At 38.8% G+C, this 25623-nt stretch overlaps 1 non-coding gene across 1 annotated transcript; it reads right to left on the reverse strand.

The window, feature by feature from the left end:
• Window positions 1-17252: 17252 nt before the first annotated feature.
• LOC148561780 (small nucleolar RNA R71) lies at window positions 17253-17360 on the reverse strand. Its single transcript, XR_015887362.1, has one exon. It is a non-coding gene; the product is annotated as a small nucleolar RNA R71 (small nucleolar RNA).
• Between the last annotated feature and the right edge of the window lie 8263 nt (window positions 17361-25623).

Consider the following 25623-nt stretch of genomic DNA (forward strand, 5'->3'; position numbering starts at 1 on the left):
TGCCCATTTCTGGCGTTTAACGCCAGCTTCTTGCCTTTTTCTGGTGTTAAACGCCAGTCTGGTGCCCATTTCTGGAGTTAAACGCCCAGAATGGTGCCAGACTGGGCGTTTAACGCCCATTCTACTGCCCTTACTGGCGTTTAAATGCCAGTAGGCTTCTCCTCCAAGGTGTGCTATTTTTCATTGTTTTTCAGTTTGTTTTTGCTTTTTCAATTGTTTTTGTAACTTCACATGATCATCAACCTACAAAAATCATAAAATAACAATGGAAAATAGAAATTTAACATAGATAAGTAAAATTGGGTTGCCTCCCAACAAGAACTTCTTTAATGTCAGTAGCTTGACAGTGGGCTCTCATGGAGCCTTACGGATACTCAGAGCATGATGATGGCCTCTTAACACCAAACTTAGAGTTTGGTTGTGGCCTCCCAACACCAAACTTAGAGTTTGAATGTGGGGGTTTTATTTGACTCGGTATTGAGAGAAGCCTTTCATGCTTCTTCCCTTTCCTGTCTGCAAACCATGGTGCTTCCTGAATGGCGAAGAGTTGCTCATCCGAAAAGGTTTCAGAGATCTCAGTAGGAGGGAGGGACGCCCCTGCTACTGGTTCTATCCGGTACAGGTGATCAGCTACCTGGTTCTCTGTCCCTTTTCTGTCTCTTATTTCTATATCAAACTCTTGCAGAAGCAACACTCATCTTATGAGTTGGGTTTCGAATCCTGCTTTGTGAGTAGGTATTTAAGAACAGCATGGTCAGTATACACAATCACTTTTGAACCTACTAAATAGGATCTAAACTTGTCAATGGCATAAACCACTGCAAGTAACTCTTTTTCTGTGGTTGTGTAATTCTTCTGTGCATCATTTAAAACACAGCTAGCATAGTAAATGACGTGCAGAAGCTTGTTATGCCTCTGTTCCAACACTGCACCAATGGCATGGTCACTGGCATCACACATTAGTTCGAATGGTAATGTCCAGTCTGGTGCAGAGATGACTGGTGCTGTGACTAGCTTAGCTTTTAGGGTTTCAAACGCTTGCAGACACTTTGTGTCAAATACAAATGGCGTGTCAGCAGCTAGCAGATTGCTCAGAGGTTTTGCAATTTTTGAAAAATCCTTTATAAACCTCCTATAGAATCCTGCATGTCCCAGAAAGCTTCTGATTACCTTTACATTGGCAGGTGGTGGTAATTTTTCAATTACTTCCACTTTAGCTTGATCCACCTCTATTCCCTTTTTTCAAATTTTATGCCCAAGGACAATTCCTTCAGTCACCATGAAGTGACATTTTTCCCAGTTTAAAACTAGGTTGGTCTCTTGGCATCTTTTCAGAACAAGTGCTAAATGGTCAAGACAGGAGCTGAATGAGTCTCCAAATACTGAAAAGTCATCCATGAAGACTTCCAAAAATTTTTCCACCATATCAGAGAAAATAGAGAGCATGCATCTCTGAAAGGTTGCAGGTGCATTGCACAGACCAAAAGGCATCCTTCTGTAGGTAAATACTCCAGAAGGACATGTGAATGCTGTTTTCTCTTGGTCCTGAGGATCCACTGCAATTTAGTTGTAACCTGAATAGCCATCCAAAAAGTAGTAATATTCATGACCTGCTAGTCTCTCTAGCATCTGGTCTATGAATGGTAAAGGAAAGTGATCCTTTCGGGTGGCTGTATTGAGCCTTCTGTAGTCAATACACATACGCCACCCTGTAACTGTTCTTGTAGGAACCAGTTCATTCTTTTCATTATGAACCACTGTCATGCCTCCCTTCTTGGGGACAACGTGGACAGGGCTCACCCAGGGGCTATCAGAAAGAGGATAAATAATCCCAGCCTCTAGTAACTTAGTGACCTCTTTCTGCACCACTTCCTTCATGGCTGGATTTAACCGCCTCTGTGGTTGAACCACTGGCTTAGCATCATCCTCCAATAGGATCTTGTGCATGCATCTTCCTGGGCTAATGCCCTTAAGGTCAGTTATGGAACACCCAAGAGCTGTCTTGTGTGTCCTTAGCACTTGAATTAGTGCTTTCTCTTCCTGTGGATTTAAAGTAGAGCTTATGATCACTGGAAAAGTGTCACCCTCTCCCAGAAATGCATATTTCAAGGATGGTGATAGTGGTTTGAGCTCGGGTTTAGGAGGTTTCTCCTCTTCTTGAGGGATTTTCAGAGGTTTTTTTATTTCCTCTGATTCCTCCAGATCAGGCTGAACATCTTTAAAGATGTCCTCTAGCTCTGATTCAAGACTTTCAGTCATATTGACCTCTTTCACCAGGGAGCCAATAATATCAACGCTCATGCAGTCATTTGACGTGTCTGGATGCTGCATAGCTTTGACAACATTTAACTTGAACTCATCCTCATTGACTCTCAGGGTCACTTCCCCTTTTTGGACATCAATGAGACATCGTCCAGTTGCTAGGAAAGGTCTTCCTAGAATTAGAGTTGCACTCTTGTGCTCCTTCATTTCCAGCACTACAAAGTCAGTGGGAAAGGCAAATGGCCCAACCTTGACAATCATGTCCTCAATTATGCCTGATGGGTATTTAATGGAGCCATCAGCAAGTTGAAGACATATCCAAGTTGGTTTGACCTCTTCAGTCAAGCCAAGCTTTCTGATGGTGGATGTAGGTATTAGATTGATACTTGCTCCAAGGTCACATAGAGCTGTCTTGGTACAAGCACCCTCTAATGTGCATGGTATCATAAAGCTCTCTGGATCTTGAAGCTTCTCTGGTAAGCTTTTTCAGAATGACCGCACTGCATTCTTCAGTGAGAAACACTTTTTCAGTTTCTCTCCAATCCTTCTTATGACTTAAGATCTCTTCATGAACTTAGCATAAGAGGGTATTTGCTCAAGTGCCTCTGCAAATGGGATCTTTATCTCAAGAGTCCTGAGATAGTCTGCAAAGCAGGCAAATTGTTTATCCTGCTCTGCTTGGCGGAGTTTCTGAGGGTAAGGCATCTTGGCTTTATATTCTTCAACCATAGTTGCTGTAGGTTTAGTCCCTACAGAGGTGGTTGGAGAAGCCTTTTTAGAGGGGTTACTATCAGCACTTGCAGGTGTCTGATCCCTCATTGGCGTTTGAACGCCAGGATTGGGCATCCACTGGGCGTTTAACGCCAGTCTTTCACCCTTTTCTGGCATTTGAACGCCCGAATTATTCCTCTCTGGGCTCTTGCTATCCTCAGAGGGATTTTGGGCAGTGGTTTGGTCATCCTCTGTCAATTGTTCCTTTCTTGGCTTTCTGCTACTTTGAGCTGATTTATTCAATGTCTTCCCACTCCTTAATTGGACAGCTTGGCATTCTTCTGTTATCTATTTAGATAGCTACTGTCTTGTCTGATTCAATTGTGCTTCCATATTTTTGTTAGCATTTTTACTGTCCTGGAGTATCTCTTTAAATTCTGCTAATTATTTTGTCACAAAGAGTAATTTCTGATTAAGTTCAACAATTTGTTCTTGAGGATTAGGATCAGTAGTTACTGTCATAGCCTCTTCTTTTATGGAGGACTCACTGCTTGAGTATAGATATTGATTTCTAGCAACCGTATCTATGAGTTCTTGAGCCTCTTCAATTGTCTTCCTCATGTGTATAAATCCACCAGCTGAGTGGTCTAGAGACATCTGAGCTTTTTCTGTAAGCCCATAGTAGAAGATGTCTAACTATACCCACTATGAAAATATTTCAGAGGGGCATTTCCTTAGCATCCCTTTGTACCTCTCCCAGGCATTATAAAGGGATTCATGATCCTCTTGTTTAAAGCCTTGGATGTCCAGCCTTAGCTGTGTCATCCTTTTTGGAGGGTAGAATTGATTCAGGAATTTGTTTGTTAACTGTCTCCATGTTTTTATGCTTGTTGTGGGTTGGTTATTTAACCACCTCTTAGCTTGATCTTTTACAGCAAATGGAAATAGTAGTAATCTGTAGACATCCTGATCCACTTCTTTATCACGTAATGTGTCAGCAATTTGTAAGAACTGTGCCAAAAACTCAGTAAGTTCTTCCTGTGGAAGACCGGAATACTGGCAATTTTGCTGCACCATGATAATGAGCTGAGGATTTAGCTCAAAACTGCTTGCTTTGATGGGAGGTATACAGATGCTACTCCCATATGCAGCTGTAATGGGGTTAGCATATGACCCCAGAGTCCTTTTGGACTGTCCACTTCCACTTATGTCCATGATAGAGAAAAGTGAATTGATATGAATTTTTTTTTATTTTATTTAATTAAAAGTAACCGAAAAAAAATAAAACAAAATAAATAAAAAATAAAATAAAAGTTTCAAAAATTTAAGAAAAAGTAAAAAGATAAATAAATAATTCGAATGCTAAAATGGCTAATTAATTAAAAAGATTTGAAAAATTTTGGATATGGTTTTCGAAAATTAGAAGAAAATGAAATAAAAGCAAATTGAAAACTAAATTAATTAATTAATTAAAAAGATTTTGAGATTAGCAATCAAAAAGATATGATTGAGGATTATTTTGGAAAAGATATGATTGAGAAGATATGATTGAAGAAATTAAAAAGATTTGATTTTTTTTTGAAAAATATTTGAAAAGATCAATTTTTGAAATTAGAATTTTGACTTGATTAAAAAGAAGAGATATGATTTTGAAAATCTTTGACTACTTTAATGTTAAATTTCAAAATTTATGAGTAAAATAAGGAAAATATATTTTTTTTTATTTTTGAATTTTAATGAGAAAAGAGAAAAACAACAAAATGACACTAAACTTAGAAATTTTAGATCAAAACAAAGAGAACAAACAAGAAAACTTTGAATGTCAAGATGAACACCAAGAACACTTTGAAGATCAAGATGAACACCAAGAACAAATTTTTGAAAAAATTTTTTTTTAAGTAAATAAAAGCACAAAAACACACCAAACTTAAAAGTTTTAGAAAATCAAGCAAAATTTTTTGAAAATTTAAAGGAAAACACAAAGAAGACACCAAACTTAGAATTTTTAAGGATCAAGAAAGAACTAAGAACATGCAAATTCGAAAAATTAAAAGAAAATAAAAGCATGCAACTGACACCAAACTTAAAATATGAAACTAAACTCAAATAAAAGACTCTAAACCAACAAAAATAAAATATTCCTAATCTAAGCAACAAAATAAACTGTGAGTTGTCCAAACTCGAAAAATCCCCGACAACGGCGCCAAAAACTTGGTGCACGAAATCACAATCACACTTTTGCAATTTCGCACAACTAACCAGCAAGTGCACTGGATCATCCAAGTAATACCTTACGTGAGTAAGGGTCGATCCCACGGAGATCGTCGGCTTGAAGCAAGCTATGGTTATCTTATAACTCTTAGTTAGGATATCAATAATTCTCAGATTTAATTGTAAAAAGTAGAAGAACATGAAATAAATACTTGTTATGCTGTAATGGAGAATAGGTTGAGGTTTTGGAGATGCTTTGTCTTCTGAATCTCTGCTTTCCTACTGTCTTCTTCTTCATGCACGCAAGGCTCCTTCCATGGCAAGCTTTATGTTAGGCATCACCGTTGTCAATGGCTACTTCCCGTTCTCTCAGTGAAAATGTTCCAAATGCGCTGTCACCGCACGGCTAATCATATGTCGGTTCTCGATCATGTCGGAATAGGATCCATTGATCATTTTGCGTCTGTCACTACGCCCAACACTCGCGAGTTTGAAGCTCGTCACAGTTATCCCTTCCCAGATCCTACTCAGAATACCACAGACAAGGTTTAGACTTTTTGGATCTCAAGAATGACCGCCAATAATTCTAGCCTATACCACGAAGGTTCCAATCTTAGATTAGAAACCCAAGAGATACACATTCAAGCTTGATTGCATGTAGAACGGAGGTGGTTGTCAGGCATGCGTTCATAGGTGAGAATGATGATGAGTGTCACGGATCATCACATTCATCAAATTGAAGTGCGAATGAATATCTTAGAATAGAAGCAAGCGTGATAGAATGGAAAACAGTAGTAATTGCATTAATTCATGAAGAACAGCAGAGCTCCTCACCCCCAACAATGGGGTTTAGAAACTCATGCCGTAGAAGATACAATATGAAACGTGTAAAGTGTCATGAGGTACAAGATGAATTACTAAAAGTGATTTTTATAGTAAACTAGTGACCTAGGGTTACAGAAAATGAGTAAGCTAGGGTGTTAAGTGTAAAAATCCACTTCCGGGGCCCACTTGGTGTGTGCTTGGACTGAGCAATGAAGCTTTCATGTGTAGAGACTTTTCTTGGAGTTAAACGCCAGCTTTTGTGTCAGTTTGGGCGTTTAACTCCAGCTTTTATGCCAGTTCTGGCGTTAAACGCCAAAATTCTTAAGCTGAATTGGAACGCCAGTTTGAGCCATCAAATCTTGGGCAAAGTATGGACTATTATATATTGCTGGAAAGCCCAGGATGTCTACGTTCCAACGCAATTAAGAGCGTGCCAATTAGGCTTTTGTAGCTCCAGAAAATCTACTTCGAGTGCAGGGAGGTCAGAATCCAATAGCATCTGCAGTCCTTTTTCAGCCTCTGAATCAGATTTTTGCTCAGGTCCCTAAATTTCAGCTAGAAAATACCTGAAATCACAAAAAAACACACAAACTCATAGTAAAGTCCAGAAATGTGGTTTTTGAATAAAAACTAATAAAAACATAATAAAAACTAACTAAAATATACTAAAAACATACTAAAAACAATGCCAAAAAGCGTATAAATTATCCGCTCATCAGCCACCTTCTTGACAACCCTACAACCGACACATACTCTGTACCCACTGCTCTTGACAATTGATAGGAATCAGACTGGGCTTTTTGAAATTGATACTGAGACCTAACATCAACTCAAACCAACGCAGCAGCCGCTTGTAATTCTTCATAGTCTCATCTTCTAGTAGGCAAAACAGGATAGTATCATCAGCAAACTGAAGGTGTGATAGCTCCACACTGTCTTGACCAACCACCAACGGAGAAATACATCTGTTCCTAACTACCTCCCCAACCATTCTATGTAGAACATCCACAACCAGCACAAACAAGAAGGGAGAAAGCGGGTCACCTTGTCTCAAGCCCTTCACCATTTTAAATGGTTTAGATGGCGAACCATTAATCAAGACCGACATGGAAGCTGTAGTTACACACTCCATGACCCACGCCCTCCACCTGCATCAAAACCCCATCTTTTACAGCACAATATCCACAATGCTCCACTTGACTCTGTCATAAGCTTTTTGAAAATCTAACTTGAGTATGGTTGCCTTCTTAGATTTCCTTTTAAGCCAGTGCACTATTTCACACACTGTGAGAGCCCCATCATGAATTTTCCTACCCCTCATAAAAGCACTCTGAGTCTCCCCTACCAATCCTGGCATCATTGCTCGCATCCTCCTAACTAAAACCTTCGAAATAACCTTGTACACGCAGCCAACTATACTGATGGGTCAGAGGTCTTTAATCTCCTTCGCTCCAATGAACTTAGGGGCCAACCCCACCCACGTAATATTGGAATCTGCCGGTAACCTGGATGTTTGAAAAAACTCCATCACTGCTGCCGTAAATTCAGCCCTAATCCCATCCCAGCACCTCTTGATGAAATTCATGTTGTACCCATCACTGCTTGGCGCCTTCGATGACTCACAATCCCACACTGCCTTTCTAATTTCCTCCGCCGATGGCATTGCCTCCAAGTTCACAGAATCTTCCTTAGCTATTCTTTCCACAAGACCATCTCTGAACCCCAACAATGGAGAGCTCTCCTAATAATACAGATGTTTATAAAACTCTCTAATAGCAATCTTTATTCTAGCTTGATTCCTTAATAGTCTGCCGTTAACTATCAGAGTATCAATCCGATTATTTCTCCTTCTTGCTGACGCTATATTGTGGAAGTACCTTGTGATTCTGTCCATTTCCTTTGCTTGCCTAGACCGAAACATTTGCTTCCAGTGAATTTCTTTCCTCACATACCACCTTTCACAGCAAGTGACTAACGCCTTCCTCCTAGCCTCTATAGTTCCATAATACACTCCATTACTTACCATATCATCAACCTTTTTTATCTCTTCCTCAAACTTCAAGATCCTCTTATCCATCTCACCAAAGTTGTCCTTATGCCATCTTCCCAATGGACCCGTTAACGCCTTCAATTTATCTGTGAGCTGTAGCTCCCCTAAGCCTCTCCATTCCTCCTTAACCATTTCAAGAAAACCTTCTTGTGTAAACCACGAATTAAGGCTTTGAAAAGGCCTAGGACCTCCCCTTACCTTATTACCTTCCACAATAATAGGGCAGTGATCTGACAAGCCCCTTGGTCCACCTCGTAACCTAGTCTCAGGAAACGCCTCCAACCACTCTACACATACCATGGCTCTATCAATTCGACTGCATGAACGGCCTCAAAACCATGTAAATTTGTGATCGGTAAGTGGCAGATCTACTAAGTGCATGTCTTGAATCCAAATCTTGAACTCTTTTGCCGACAGTGGTAAATTCACAGCACCTTTCCGTTCCTCCACATTAACTATTTCATTAAAGTCTCCCATGAAACAGCAAGGGACCTGACACAGACCCGCAATATAACTCAACTCCTCCCACACATGGCTCTTCTCTTCTCTACTATGCACACTATAGACTAAGCAAATAGCACAGTGGAAACTATTATTTAACAAGAAACCTTCAACACATAACCATCTTACCCCCTTATAGCAGTTATTCATTTTAAAAAAATTTTCATCCCATATCAGCAAAAGACCACCGGATACACCATCCGACCCTACATATTCCCAACATGCCCCAATAGACCCCCATATCTTTGCAACGTCAAAACTCGTCACCACCTGTCTTTTAGTCTCAATCAAACCTAACATACTCAAGTTATGTTTGTTTTTTAACTCCTTCACCATTCTCATCTTTCCGTCACCCCGTAACCCCCTAACGTTCCAAGAACTGAAAGTCATTTAGAATTATTTTTACACACCTGTTTTTTAGATTTGGGTCTGCATCGCCTCATCTTCACCTTTTGTTTTGCCAGTTTTCTCTTCTGAGCTATTTCTTCATTCTGTGCCTGGAGAATTGCCATAATATCATCTTTCTCATTACACACCATAGCACCAGATTCCATAGCCAGCTCCCAGGTCAACTTGTTTTCCAACCTTTGGTCCTCAAGGCACTGAAAGTCACTCACCCCCTCCTCTTGATCGCGGCCATCCTTTCCAGGTCCAGCAACTTCACGACCTACCACAGCCTGTCCAATAGCCCCCCGGCCTCCACTGTGTTCCAGAATGCACCCTTGACCAGCCCCTACCCCAGCACAGGTTCCGACTTGTTTCCCGCACGCGATTGCCGCTTCAATCTCCAGCGCCAGACCTGTGTTCGACCCGCCCTCGCCGTAGGACCGAGTCCCTCTTCAGTCGCTTCTACCTCGACCGCCCTCCGATCCGCATAGCATTGTTCATCATCCTTAACAGCCTGCCCAGGCGTGTCTGCTCCTCCACCACGAAGACCATCCCCGTCGTTTTCCCCATCTCCAGCTTCTCCACCGGCTCGGCCCCAACCATCCCACCTACAGACCAGGCGCCTTTCTCGATCGACAGTCCGCAAGCTCCCACAGATGCCATCTCTGACCCTTGGCTCAGCGACCTATTCAAGGGAGCTCGAGCTTAGGTGATCGTGATGTTGCTGCACAGGAGAAAGAAACCGCTTCAGACTCCTCTCTCTAACCGGGTCGTGGGCAGGCAAAGGAGTAAGGCCCAATGAAGAGCCATCATCCACTTCACAGCTGCGTCTTCCCTCAACCGGGTCATTGCCAGCCCGAGGATATAGGCCCAAAGTGGGAGCCTCCACATCACAACAGTTATTTTTCCTTATCCCAGCCCTTATCACTTCCTTCTTTTTTTGTTTACTCTTATTGGTACCCCTTCTCAGCCCGTTACACAAAGCCCCATACACACAAGTAACCGTTCTATCTGAGTCAGCCTCATAACTAGCACCAGTTTCACCACTAAAATCACAGACTCCTTTATTGATACTATTAACTAACTAATACATTACTAGTTTTCCATGATTATGATTAATACTTCATTTAACCCATTTATTCAAAATATCATCCAAAATTACAATTCTGTCCTTGGTTTCTTCCTCGCCCTGTTGCACCATCATCATCAACCCTTCATCTTGGTCGTCCGCCTTTGATGGGGATGGCTGCCTTCGCTGCCATGCCTCATTTGCTGGACTCAGATTTGTTATCACATGGTTCGAGAGCCCACAGTTGGTGACTTCATTATCCATAATAACCCTCTTACATAGCATGTTACACGCTTCATTACCAACCTCCTTCACGAAAACATCATAGCCCCTTGAACCAACAGTGATACGAATCCTCTCCTGAATCACTTCCAAGACGCACGTATCAATTTGCACACGACATACCGTGAAGGCACTGCACAATTCTGTCTCTTCAGCACATCTAACAACTGTTATTAGTTATTTGTATACTAAAATTAGTTATTAATATAAAATATATATTAAAAGTAAATTAAATAAAATTTATATATTTATTCACAATACATGAATTGATTTTAATAATTGACTTTGTTGTACGAATAATATTTTGTTGAATGAATTTGTTTAAATCTAGTATCTTTATATAAAATACTTTACATGAGTACTGATCGTAGATTAAATAATCGACACATTATTTTGGGGTTGAACATCGGTCTCAGTTATAACGTTGTGTTTTTGTAAAGTTTTTATCTCCCAGATTCTTGGGAAGAAGTTCTGAGTTTCTGGAAAGATCTCATCCTATCATGTACTCTGAGTGGGTTGAACACTAACCGGGATGTTCTCCTTGGCCATGTGAAGGAGTACTTTCATGTGGCCTATTCGAAAGGAATATTCATTGAAATTCCCGTTAAAGTGCATATCTAGCAGTCGGGGATAGCCACTTGAGTAAAAAATAGGCCGAGATAGAGTAGCAGCAGATGGAGGTTAGAACCTAGCTCGCCGGGTGTCGTGTCTTCGACGAAGGAAAAACCCCCTCCTAGGAGGAATAAGTTAAGCGGTTTCACTTTGTGCTCTCTGTTGTCATCGCATGGTTATGGTTTCACGATGAGGCACAAGAGGCTTTCTCTTTATGAATTGTTTTACATTGAAATCGAATAGGTTGGGAGTTATCCTGTCGCACTAGAAAAAATTCATTTAACATTTTGATTTTCATACCGCTACTTTGACATAACTATTGAGACAATTTTCCTTATGTGATGAATTGTTGAATTTTTCATGAAGTCAAAATTGTTGGATGGTGAAAGCTTGTTGTTTTATGACCAATTGGTGTCATCTCTCACCCATAGCAAAGTGTTCAAAGGTCATGAAAAATAATGGATAATTATAACGTATAAAGAATTGAGCTAAAATAGGACAACATACACCAAAAATTTGAACTCAATCGTAAACTCCCTTTTACACCAATGTAATACCAATTATATGAAATTTTTAAGAACACAAGTAAATAACAAAACCAGTAACTAAGTTAAACCTACAAATTTTAGTTAGTACATCCAACACTCTAAAACCCATAGCCCAAGCCTACTTATTCCACCTGGCCTTTGCATCCTCCTTGCTACACAATTGTCTTCTTGAAATTACAGTGCGCCTCCTACGCTAACCTCTGCATAATTTACAACATCAACAACCTCATTTTTTCATCAATCAAAGGATACGGTTAAAATCATAATGAACACATAACATGGACAAATAATTACTAAAACAATATACTTCCTTACGAGAAGTTCTTTATCAAGCACACTAACTAGAAAACATTATATGCCATCAACCCATATGTTCATTTCCTTTAAATAATTTGATTAAAGATAACTCATCATGCCGGCATTATCAAACATTGAATAAAATACTCAAAATCAACACCAATTCATGGAAAACAATTTCTAACTAGATAAGAGAACAATTATTACAAAATCTATCAAGAATCATCAATGATCAAGTAAGATAATCACAGCTCTAGTGACAACAACTATTTAACCATTAGGATAAACACTTTGTGTACATCAATAAAAATATCTATTTAGAGTTTTAGTACATTAGCATCTACTAAACACAACAGCTCATCATTATAGAATAAAATTATGTTATATAAGTAGATTGTACAATAAAATTGTAGAAATTGCAGAGAGGTCCTCGTTAAAGCTATGTATCTGTTAAACACTAAGACAATATACAATGAAATAATCGAACATGTATAAAGTTGTTCTGAACACACACCAGGACTATACCCTTTCATGAATCTCAGCCTAAATATATCAATTGCACTCTCTTAATTTAGAAAAAAAATCAAGGAAACTTTACATTTTTAATGCATTATCACTTTCTAGTTGCTAGAGATAGAGGAATGGCACATATAGTGATGCGTACGCATCTTTAGTATTTTTTCTCTTAGAATTTCAATCAATAATCTAAGAGTTATTGCAAGATAAGCAGTGATTTCATGATTACTTGAGCAATAGTTTGAGTTAGTGTGCATTCATTGATTTCATGGAATTTGGAAGAGAATTTTCAAAGATTGAAGAAAATGAAGCAAGAAGAGCAAGAATGGAGTAGCAAACAGAAAGCTCTCTTGATGGAAACAGAATGTCCCCTAATTTGAATAGAGAGCCTCACATACAACATGGGGAAAGCAGCGTGCCATGGTTACTGAAGATGCACTCTCAAGGGCACTAAGGCACTTGATAAACCCCAATTTTATGATTCATCCTGTGCTCAAATTAAATATTTTTTTTCAATTCTTCACCCACTTATTCATATGAATTGCATGGTTTTACTTTTCCTTCCTTATTATATGATAAGTGTGAAAACATGTTTCCTATGCTTTAAAAAAATATTAAATTTAATTATGCTTTATTACCATTCGATGCCGTGATCTGTGTGTTAAGTATTTTCAGGCTTCATAGGGCAGGAATGGAAAGAAAGCACAAAAAGGAGTTTTGAAGAAAAGGCAGCGACGCGTACGCGTGGACGACGCGGACGCGTGCCTGGTGATGAGCGGATAATTTATACGCTTTTTGACATTGTTTTTAGTATGTTTTTAGTAGGATCTAGTTACTTTTAGGGATGTTTTCATCAGTTTTTATGTTAAATTCACATTTCTGGACTTTACTATGAGATTGTGTGTTTTTCTGTGATTTCAGGTATTTTCTGGCTGAAATTGAGGGACTTGAGCAGAAATCAGATTTAGAGGTTGAAAAAGGACTGCTGATGCTGTTGGATTCTGACCTCCCTGCACTCAAAATGGATTTTCTGGAGCTACAGAACTCGAAATGGCGCGCTTCCAATTGCTTTGGAAAGTAGACATCCAGGGCTTTCCAGCAATATATAATAGTCCATACTTTGGCCAAGAATAGATGACGTAAACTGGCGTTCAATGCCAGCTTTCTACCCAAATCTGGCGTCCAGCGCCAGAAAAGGAGCCAAAACCAGAGTTGAACGCCCAAACTGGCACAAAAGCTGGCGTTCAACTCCAAGAAGGACCTCTACACGTGCAACACTCAGGCTCAGCCCAAACACACACCAAGTGGGCCCAGGAAGTGGATTTATACATCAATTACTTACTCATGTAAACCCTAGTGACTAGTTTGTTATAAATAGGACCTCTTACTATTGTATTTGACATCTTTGGATTACCTTATGATCCTTTGATCACGTTTTGGGGGCTGGCCCTCTCGGCCATCCCTGGACCTTCACTTATGTATTTTTAACGGTAGAGTTTCTACACTCCATAGATTAAGGTGTGGAGCTCTGCTGTTCCTCAAAAATTAATGCAAGTACTACTGTTTTCTATTCAATTCATCTTATTTCGCTTTTAAGATATCCATTCGCACCCAAGAACGTGATGAAGGTGATGATTATGTGTGACACTCATCACCATCTCCCCTATGAACACGTGCCTGACAAACACTTCCGTTCTACATGAAAAAAGCTAGAATGAATATCTCTTAGATCTCCTAACTGGAATCTTCGTAGCGTAAGCTAGAATGATGGCGGCATTCAAGAGAATCCGGAAGGTCTAAACCTTGTCTGTGGTATTCCGAGTAGGATTCAATGATTGAATGACTGTGACGAGCTCCTAACTCGCGATTGCAGGGCGTTAGTGACAGACGCAAAAGGATAGTAAATCCTATTCCAGCATGATCGAGAACTGACAGATGAATAGCCGTGCCGTGACAGGGTGCGTGAGCATATTATTCACTGAGAGGATAAGATGAAGCCATTGGCAAGGGTGATGCCTCCAGACGATTAGCCGTGCCGTGACAGGGCATTGGATCATTTTCCCGAGAGATGACCGAAAGTAGCCATTGACAGTGGTGATGTATCACATAAAGCCAGCCATGGAAAGGAATGAGATTGATTGGATGAAGATAGTAGGAAAGCAGAGGTTCAGAGGAACGAAAAGCATCTCCATTCGCTTATCTGAAATTCCTACCAATGATTTACATAAGTATCTCTATCCCTATTCTATTATTTATTATTCAAAAACTCCATGATTATTTTATATCCGCCTGACTGAGATTTGCAAGGTGACCATAGCTTGCTTCATACCAACAATCTCCGTGGGATTCGACCCTTACTCACGTAAGGTATTACTTGGATGACCCAGTGCACTTGCTGGTTAGTTGTATCGAAGTTGTGACAAATTATGAATGTGTAATCACGATTACGCGTACCAAGTTGCTCACGTGCCAGGAATAGTTTGAGCCTGGACATCACAATTTCGTGCACCAAGTTTTTGGCGCCGTTGCCGGGGATTGTTCGAGTTTGGACAACTGACGGTTCATCTTGTTGCTCAGATTAGGTAATTTTCTTTTTGTTTTGTTTTCAAAAATTTTTCAAAAATCTTTCAAAAATTCTTCCTTTGTTTTCGAAAAAAAAAATTTATTTTAAAATAAAAATGTTTTCAAAAATAAATTATTCTATGGCTTCAGAATTTTTAAGAATGAATTCTAGTGTTTCATGAAGCATGTTGAAGCCTGGCTGGCTGTAAAGCCATGTCTCAATTCTTATACTCAAGAGAAGAGCTTCTTTATCTTTCTTAGCCAATTGGCTGTTGAATGTAAGGAATGTCAGGCGTGTCATGTCTGAGTTACATACTAAAGCTTGGCTGGCTATTAAGCCATGCCTGACCCTCTGATTGGAGCTTTAGAGCATAAGATTCCTGGAATTCATATTAAAAATTTTGGAATCCTTATTTTCTTTTTCAAAATAATTTTTCGAAAAATATAAAATAAAAATCCAAAAAAAAAAATTAGAAAATCATAAAAATCAAAAATATTTTTGTGTTTCTTGTTTGAGTCTTGAGTCATATCATAAGTTTGGTGTCACTTGCATATGCATCTTGCATTTTTCGAAAATTTCATGCATTCATATTGTTCTTCATGATCTTCAAGTTGTTCTTGGTAAGTCCTCTTGTTTGATCTTGATGATTTTTTATTTTGTGTCTTTTCATGTTTATCATATGCATTCTTGAATTCTTAGTGCGTAAGCATTAAAGAATTCTAAGTTTGGTGTCTTGCATGTTTTCTTTGCATTAAAAATTTTTCAAAATTGTGTCTATGATGTTCATCTTGACATTCATAGTGTTCTTGGTGTTCATCTTGACCTTCATAGCATTCTTGCATGCATTCATTGTTTTGATCTAAAAATTTCATGCATTGCATAATTTTCATGTTTTTCATAAAAATTTCAAAAATAAAAAAATATCTTTCCCTTTTTCTCTCATCAAATTCGAAAATTGAGTTGACTTTTTCAAAAATTTTAAAAAAAAAATCAAAGTTGTTTCTTATGAGTCAAATCAAATTTTCAATTTGAAAATCTTATCTTTTTCAAAATCTTTTTCAAAAATCAAATCTTTTTCAAAATTCTTAGTTATTTTCGAAAATTCCAAAAATATTTTTCAAAAATCTTTTTCTTATTTTTGTATTAAATTTTCGAAAATAACATAAACAATTAATGTTTTAATTCAAAAATTTCAAGTTTGTTACATACTTGTTAAGAAAGATTCAAACTTTAAGTTCTAGAATCATATCTTGTGATTTCTTGTGAATCAAGTCATTAATTGAGATTTTAAAAATCAAATCTTTTTCAAAAACTAATTCCTATCATATCTTTTCAAAAATATCTTCTTATCTTTTTCAAAAATTTGATTTCAAAATATCTTCTCTAACTTCCTAACTTCTTATCTTTTCAAAATTGGTTTTCAAAATTTGTTTCAACTAACTAACTAAGTTTTTGTTTGTTTCTTAACTTTTTCAAAACTACCTAACTAACTCTCTCTCTCTCTAATTTTCGAAAATATCTTCCCTCTTTTTAAAAAATTTCTTTTTAATTAACTAATTATTCTTATTTTTATTTTTAATTTAAAAAAAAATTTCGAAAAAAATACTAACAATTTTCAAAAACCATTTTCGAAAATCACTAACTCTTTTTCAAAATAATTTTCGAAAATTATCCCTTCCCCATCTTATTCTATTTATTCATTCATATCCTAACATCTCACCTCACATCTCTGCCATCCTCACAGTTGTGTTTCTTCCATTATATTACATTCTTTGTCTCCCCCTCTTCTTCTACTCACACAGGGATCCCTATACTGTGGTATAAAGGATCTCTATTATTATTATTATTATTATTATTATTTTTCTGTGCCTTCTTCTTTGTCATATGAGCAAGAGCAAGGATAAGAACACTCTTGTGGAAGCAGATCCAGAACCTGAAAGGACTCTGAAAAGAAAATTAAGAGAATCTAAATTACAACAATCCAGAGATAACCTTTCAGAAATTTTTGAACAGGAAGAGGAGATGGCAGCCGAAAATAATAATAATGTAAGGAAGATGCTTGGTGACTTTATTGCACCTAATTCCAATTTACATGGAAGAAGCATCTCCATTCCTGCCATTGGAGCAAACAACTTTGAGTTGAAACCTCAATTAGTTTCTCTGATGCAGCAGAACTGCAAGTTTCATGGACTTCCATCTGAAGATCCTTTTCAGTTCTTAACTGAATTCTTGCAGATATGTGATACTGTTAAGATTAATGGAGTAGATCCTGAAGTCTACAGGCTCATGCTTTTCCCCTTTGCTGTAAGAGACAGAGCTAGATTATGGTTGGATTCTCAACCCAAAGACAGCCTGAATTCTTGGGATAAGCTGGTCACGGCTTTCTTAGCCAAGTACTTTCCTCCTCAAAAGCTGAGCAAGCTTAGAGCTGATGTTCAAACCTTCAGACAGAAAGAAGGTGAATCCCTCTATGAAGCTTGGGAAAGATACAAACAGTTGACCAAAAAGTGTCCTTCTGACATGCTTTCAGAATGGACCATCCTGGATATATTCTATAATGGTTTATCTGAGCTATCAAAGATGTCACTGGACACTTCTGCAGGTGGATCCATTCACCTAAAGAAAATGCCTGCAGAAGCTCAAGAACTCATTGACATGGTTGCTAATAACCAGTTCATGTACACTTTTGAAAGGAATCCTGTGAGTAATGGGACGCCTATGAAGAAGGGAGTTCTTGAGGTTGATGCTCTGAATGCCATATTGGCTCAGAACAAAATATTGACTCAGCAAGTCAATATGATTTCTCAGAGTCTGCATGGAATGCAAGCTGCATCCAACAGTACTCAAGAGGCTTCTTATGCAGAAGAAGCTTATGATCCTGAGAACCCTGCAATAGCAGAGGTAAATTACTTAGGTGAACCTTATGGAAACACCTATAACTCATCATGGAGAAATCATCCAAATTTCTCATGGAAGGATCAAAAGCCTCAACAAGGCTTTAATAATGGTGGAAGAAACAGGTTTAGCAATAGCAAGCCTTTTCCATCATCCACTCAGCAACAGACAGAGAACTCTGAACAAAATACTTCTAATCTAGCAAATTTAGTCTCTGATCTATCTAAGGCCACTGTGAGTTTTATGAATGAAACAAGGTCTTCCATTAGAAATTTGGAAGCACAAGTGGGCCAGCTGAGTAAAAGGATCACTGAAATCCCTCCTAGTACTCTCCCAAGCAATACAGAAGAGAATCCAAAAGGAGAGTGCAAGGCCATTGACATAAGCACCATGGCCGAACCCAAAGAAGGAGAGGAGGACGTGAATCCCAAGGAGGAAGACCTCCTGGGACGTCCAGTGATCAATAAGGAGCTTCCCTCTGAGGAACCAAAGGACTCTGAGGCTCATCTAGAGACCATAGAGATTCCATTGAACCTCCTTATGCCCTTCATGAGCTCTAATGAGTATTCCTCTTCTGAAGAGAATGAGGATGTTACTGAAGAGCAAACTGCCAAGTTTCTTGGTGCAATCATGAAGCTAAATGCCAAATTATTTGGCATTGATACTTGGGAAGTTGAACCTCCCTTGTTCATCAATGAACTAAGTGATCTGGATCAACTGACATTGCCTCAGAAGAGACAGGATCCTGGAAAGTTCATAATACCCTGCACCATAGGCACCATGATCTTTAAGGCTCTGTGTGACCTTGGTTCAGGAATAAACCTCATGCCCCTCTCTGTAATAGAGAAACTGGGAATCTATGGGGTGCAAGCTGCTAAAATCTCATTAGAGATGGCAGACGATTCAAGAAAACAGGCTTATGGACAAGTAGAGGACGTGTTAGTAAAGGTTGAAGGCCTTTACATCCCTGCTGAATTCATAGTCCTGGATACTGGAAAGGAAGAGGATGAATCCATCATCCTAGGAAGACCTTTCCTGGCCACAGCAAGAGCTGTGATTGATGTTGACAGAGGTGAAATAGTCCTTCAATGGAATGAGGACTCCCTTGTGTTTAAAACTCAAGGATCTCCCTCTGCAACCATGGAGAGGAAGCAGAAAAAGCTTCTCTCAAAGCAGAGTCAACCAGAGCCCCCACAGTCAAACTCTAAGTTTGGTGTTGGGAGGCCACAACCAAACTCTAAGTTTGGTGTTGAACTCCCATATCCAAACTCTAAGTTTGGTGTTGGAGAGTCTCAACAAAGCTCTGCACATCTGTGAGGCTCCATGAGAGCCCACTGTCAAGCTATTGACATTAAAGAAGCGCTTGTTAGGAGGCAACCCAATGTTTATTTATCTAACTATATTTTTCTTAGTTATATGTCTTTATAGGTTCATGATCATGTGGAGTCACAAAATAAATATAAAAATTGAAAACGGAATCAAAAATAGCAGAAGAAAAATCACACCCTGGAGGAGCATCTGTCTGGCGTTCAGCGCCAGAACAGAGCATGGTGCTGGCGCTGAACGCCCAAAATGGGCAGCTTCTGGGCGCTGAACGCCAGAACAGGCATGGTTCTGGCGTTCAACGCCAGAAATGGCACACAAATGGGCGTTGAACGCCCAAAATGGCCACCAACCTGGCGCTGAACGCCCAGAGTTGGGTGCAAAGACATTTTTACAAGCCTAAATTGGTGCAGGGATGTAAATGCCTTGACACCTCAGGATCTGTGGACCCCACAGGATTATCCCAGGATCTGTGGACCCCACAGGATCATCTCAGGATCTGTGAGCCCCACAGGATCCCCACCTACCTCATCATCTCTTTTTCCATTCATGATCTTCCCTTCTGTTTTCCATTTACCACTCACATCCATACACCCACTACCTTCAAAATTCAACATCTCTCTCCCACCCAATCCCACCCATATGGCCGAATACACACTTCCATCCATCTCCTCCATATCTTCTTCTTATTCTTCTATTCTTTCTTCTTTTGCTCGAGGGCGAGCAACATTCTAAGTTTGGTATGGTAAAAGCATAGCTTTTTTTGTTTTTTCCATAACCATTGATGGCACCTAAGGCCAGAGAAACCTCTAGAAAGAGGAAAGGGAAGACAAAAGCTTCCATCAAGGGTCTATAGCTTAGTGGTAGAACATTTGACTGCAAATCAAGAGATCCCTGAGATACCTCAGGGGATTCATTTTCTTTCACACAATTATTGGAAGCAACTAAGGGTGGAACATCAAGAGCACTCCATCATCCTTCATGAAATCAGAGAAGATCTAAAAAGCAATGAAGGAGGAGCAACAAAGACAAGGAAGAGACATAGAAGAGCTCAAGGACATCATTGGTTCCTCAAGAAGGAAACGCCACCATCAATAAGGTGGATTCATTCCTTGTTCTTATTTCTTCTGTTTTTCGTTTTCTATGTTATGTGCTTATCTGTGTTTGTGTCTTCATTACATGATCATTAGTAGTTAGTAACTTTGTCTTAAAGTTATGAATGTCCTATGAATCCATCACCTCTCTTAAATGAAAAATGTTTTAATTCAAAAGAACAAGAAGTACATGAGTTTCGAATTTATCCTTGAACTTAGTTTAATTATATTGATGTGGTGACAATGCTTCTTGTTTTCTGAATGTATGCTTGAACAGTGCATATGTCTTTTGAAGTTGTTGTTTAAGAATGTTAAATATGTTGGCTCTTGAAAGAATGATGACAAGGAGACATGTTATTTGATAATCTGAAAAATCATAAAAATGATTCTTGAAGCAAGAAAAAGCAGCAAAGAACAAAGCTTGCAGAAAAAAAAATTTAGGCGAAAAAATAGAAAAAAAAAATATAGAAAGAAAAGCAAGCAGAAAAAGCCAATAACCCTTAAAACCAAAAGGCAAGGGAAAATAAAAAGGATCCCAAGGCTTTGAGCATCAGTGGATAGGAGGGCCTAAAGGAATAAAATCCTGGTCAAAGCGGCTAAACCAAGCTGTCCCTAACCATGTGCTTGTGGCGTGTAGGTGTCAAGTGAAAACTTGAGACTGAGCGGTTATAGTCAAGGTCCAAAGCAAAAAAAGAGTGTGCTTAAGAACCCTGGACACCTCTAATTGGGGACTTTAGCAAAGCTGAGTCACAATCTGAAAAGGTTCACCCAATTATGTGTCTGTGGCATTTATGTATCCGGTGGTAATACTGGAAAACAAAGTGCTTAGGGCCACGGCCAAGACTCATAAAATAGCTGTGTTCAAGAATCATCATACTGAACTAGGAGAGTCAATAACACTATCTGAACTCTGAGTTCCTATAGATGCCAATCATTCTGAACCTCAATGGATAAAGTGAGATGCCAAAACTATTCAAGAGGCAAAAAGCTATAAGTCCCGCTCATATGATTGAAGCTATGTTTCATTGATAGTTTGGAATTTATAGTATATTCTCTTCTTTTTATCCTATTTGATTTTCAGTTGCTTGGGGACAAGCAACAATTTAAGTTTGGTGTTGTGATGAGCGGATAATTTATACGCTTTTTGACATTGTTTTTAGTATGTTTTTAGTAGGATCTAGTTACTTTTAAGGATGTTTTCATCAGTTTTTATGTTAAATTCACATTTCTGGACTTTACTATGAGATTGTGTGTTTTTCTGTGATTTCAGGTATTTTCTGGCTGAAATTGAGGGACTTGAGCAGAAATCAGATTCAGAGGTTGAAGAAGGACTGCTGATGCTGTTGGATTCTGACCTCCCTGCACTCAAAATGGATTTTCTGGAGCTACGGAACTCAAAATGGCGCGATTCCAATTGCTTTGGAAAGTAGACATCCAGGGCTTTCCAGCAATATATAATAGTCCATACTTTGGCCAAGAATAGACGACGTAAACTGGCGTTCAATGCCAGCTTTCTACCCAAATCTGGCGTCCAGCGCCAGAAAAGGAGCCAAAACCAGAGTTGAACGCCCAAACTGGCACAAAAGCTGGCGTTCAACTCCAAGAAGGACCTCTACACGTGCAACACTCAGGCTCAGCCCAAACACACACCAAGTGGGCCCAGGAAGTGGATTTATACATCAATTACTTACTCATGTAAACCCTAGTGACTAGTTTATTATAAATAGGACCTCTTACTATTGTATTTGACATCTTTGGATTACCTTATGATCCTTTGATCACGTTTTGGGGGCTGGCCATCTCGGCCATCCCTGGACCTTCACTTATGTATTTTTAACGGTAGAGTTTCTACACTCCATAGATTAAGGTGTGGAGCTCTGCTGTTCCTCAAAGATTAATGCAAGTACTACTGTTTTCTATTCAATTCATCTTATTTCGCTTTTAAGATATTCATTCGCACCCAAGAACGTGATGAAGGTGATGATTATGTGTGACGCTCATCACCATCTCCCCTATGAACACGTGCCTGACAAACACTTCCGTTCTACATGAAATAAGCTAGAATGAATATCTCTTAGATCTCCTAACCGGAATCTTCGTGGCGTAAGCTAGAATGATGGCGGCATTCAAGAGAATCCGGAAGGTCTAAACCTTGTCTGTGGTATTCCGAGTAGGATTCAATGATTGAATGACTGTGACGAGCTCCTAACTCGCGATTGCAGGGCGTTAGTGACAGACGCAAAAGGATAGTAAATCCTATTCCAGCATGATCGAGAACTGACAGATGAATAGCCGTGCCGTGACAGGGTGCGTGAGCATATTATTCACTGAGAGGATAAGATGAAGCCATTGGCAAGGGTGATGCCTCCAGACGATTAGCCGTGCCGTGACAGGGCATTGGATCATTTTCCCGAGAGATGACCGAAAGTAGCCATTGACAGTGGTGATGTATCACATAAAGCCAGCCATGGAAAGGAATGAGACTGATTGGATGAAGATAGTAGGAAAGCAGAGGTTCAGAGGAACGAAAAGCATCTCCATTCGCTTATCTGAAATTCCTACCAATGATTTACATAAGTATCTCTATCCCTATTCTATTATTTATTATTCGAAAACTCCATGATTATTTTATATCCGCTTGACTGAGATTTGCAAGGTGACCATAGCTTGCTTCATACCAACAATCTCCGTGGGATTCGACCCTTACTCACGTAAGGTATTACTTGGACGACCCAGTGCACTTGCTGGTTAGTTGTATCGAAGTTGTGACAAATTATGAATGTGTAATCACGATTATGCGTACCAAGTTGCTCACGTGCCAGGAATAGTTTGAGCCTGGACATCACAATTTCGTGCACCACCTGGCGTAAAATGGCATCGACGCGAACGCGTGACTGACGCGGACGCGTGCCTTGAGCAGAACGCAATTGACGCGTACGTGTAACCGACGCGTACGCATGACAAGGAAAAACTCCAGATCACGCGAACGCGTGACCCACGCGCTCGTGTGACAGATGCCACATACAAGAATTTGCAGAAAATGCCCCCAGCAATTTTTGGACCCTTTTTCAGTCCAATTCCAAATCCAGAAACACAGAATATAAGCTAGAGAATGGAGGAATCAAACAACAACGTGAAAAACAACATACACAACATTCATAATTGATAATTTTAGGTTTAGATATAGTTTTAGAGAGAGAGAGGGGCTCTCTCCTTTCTCTTAGTTTTTAGGAATTAGGATTCCTCTTATTTTATGGTTATTTCTTCAATCACAGGTTCAATGTTCCTTTAATTTATTTTCTACTTTTATTTATTCTATTACTTTAATTGTTATTTATCTTTTCCCATGTTGAGATTTGAATGTTCTATTTAATATATTTTGAGGTATTTCAGAATTAAGAATTGTTTTATTCTATTTATGATGCTTTCAATTTAATTTAGATTTATTTTTCCTTTTGGTTCTGGTTAAGTAATTGGTAACGCTTGAGTTATCAAACTCAGTAGTTGATTGGAAATTAGGATTGCGGATTGATTTACATCCCTCCAAAGCTAGTCTTTCCATAGGAGTTGACTAGGACTGAGGAATCAAGTTAATTAGCCCACTTGACTCACCTTTATTTAGTAAGGGTTAACTAAGTTGGAGCAAAATCCAATTCTCATCACACCTGATAAGGATAACTAGGATAGGATTCCCAGTTCTCATACCTTGCCAGGAGTTTACTTTATAATTATTTATTTATTTTTCTTGCCATTCAAATTACTTGTTCATTATTTCAAAAACCAAAAAATACGCTTTTTCCATAACCAATAATAAATCATACCTCCCTGCAATTCCTTGAGAGACGACCCGAGGTTTCAATACTTCGGTTATCAATTTTATTGGGTTTGCTTAAGTGACAAACAAGTTTTTGTATGAAAGGATTATTGCTTGGTTTAGAAACTATACTTGCAACGAGAATTTATTGCAAAGGTGAGATCTTAGACTAATTAAGGATTCAACTTATAACTCACTTAGCCTTATATATACCCTTATCTTTACCTTGGCCCCATTACAATCCTGAAAAGACCTCATAATGTTTGTATGTATACATTGTATATTTGTTGATTGGTTAGATGAAGAACAAAGGTTTAGAAAGCATGAATAGAAAAGAATAGAGTGATTAACCCCAAACACTGAGCGAATAGAGAGTAAACACAAATAATCTAGTGAGGGTTCAATAGCTCATCTCCATATATCCAGATTTAATTATTTAACTGTCTTGCAAGTTTGTGAAATATTTTAACCCAACTCAATTGTGAAAGTGCTTTAACATGATTTAGGTTTGGCTATGCATATAGGATTCCTTGAAAGTATGAATCAAATTAACCACATGTAAGCTCTATATATATAGGTGGATGATAATTAGAATTGTATGATTCATATAGGTAGCTTGCATTTAGAATAAATTGCATTGCATAAGATTCCACCATTCTAACTTTACCCTTGCTCTTGGATTTAGCATGAGGACATGCTATTGTTTAAGTGTGGGGAGGTTGATAAACCCCAATTTTATGATTCATCTTGTGCTCAAATTAAATGTTTTTATCAATTCTTCACCCACTTATTCATATGAATTGCATGGTTTTACTTTTCCTTCCTTATTATGTGATAAGTGTGAAAACATGTTCCCTATGCTTTAAAAAAATATTAAATTTAATTATGCTTTATTACCATTCGATGTCGTGATTTGTGTGTTAAGTATTTTCAGGCTTCATAGGGTAGGAATGGCTTAGAAGACAGAAAGAAAACATACAAAAATGGAAGAAAAGCACAAAATGGAGTTTTGAAGAAAAGGTAGCGACGCGCACGCGTGGACGACGCGGACGCGTGCCTAGCGCGAAATGGCATCGACGCGAACGCGTGACTGACGCGGACGCGTGCCTTAAGCAGAATGCAATTGATGCTATACGTAACCGACGCGTACACGTGACAAGGAAAAACTCCAGACCACGCGAACGTGTGACCCATGCGCTCGCGTGATAGACGCCACGTACAAGAATCTGCAGAAAACACCCCCAGCGATTTCTGGACCCTTTTTCGGCCCAATTCTAAATCCAGAAACACAGAATATAAGCCAGAGAATGGAAGAATCAAACAACAACGCGAAAAATAACATACACAACATTCATAATTGATAATTTTAGGATTAGATGTAGTTTTAGAGAGAGAGAGGCTCTCTCCTCTCTCTTAGGTTTTAGGAATTAGGATTCCTCTTATTTTATGGTTATTTCTTCAATCACAGGTTCAATGTTCCTTTAATTTATTTTCTACTTTTATTTATTGTATTACTTTAATTATTATTTATCTTTTCCCATGTTGAGATTTGAATGTTATATTTAATATATTTTGAGGTATTTCAGAATTAAGAATTGTTTTATTCTATTTATGATTCTTTCATTTTAATTTAGATTTATTTTCCCTTTTGGTTCTGGTTAAG

This window comes from Arachis ipaensis, chromosome B6 (assembly GCF_059453495.1).
Source record: "Arachis ipaensis isolate K30076 ecotype BB chromosome B6, ASM5945349v1, whole genome shotgun sequence".
NCBI classification, from domain to species: domain Eukaryota; kingdom Viridiplantae; phylum Streptophyta; class Magnoliopsida; order Fabales; family Fabaceae; genus Arachis; species Arachis ipaensis.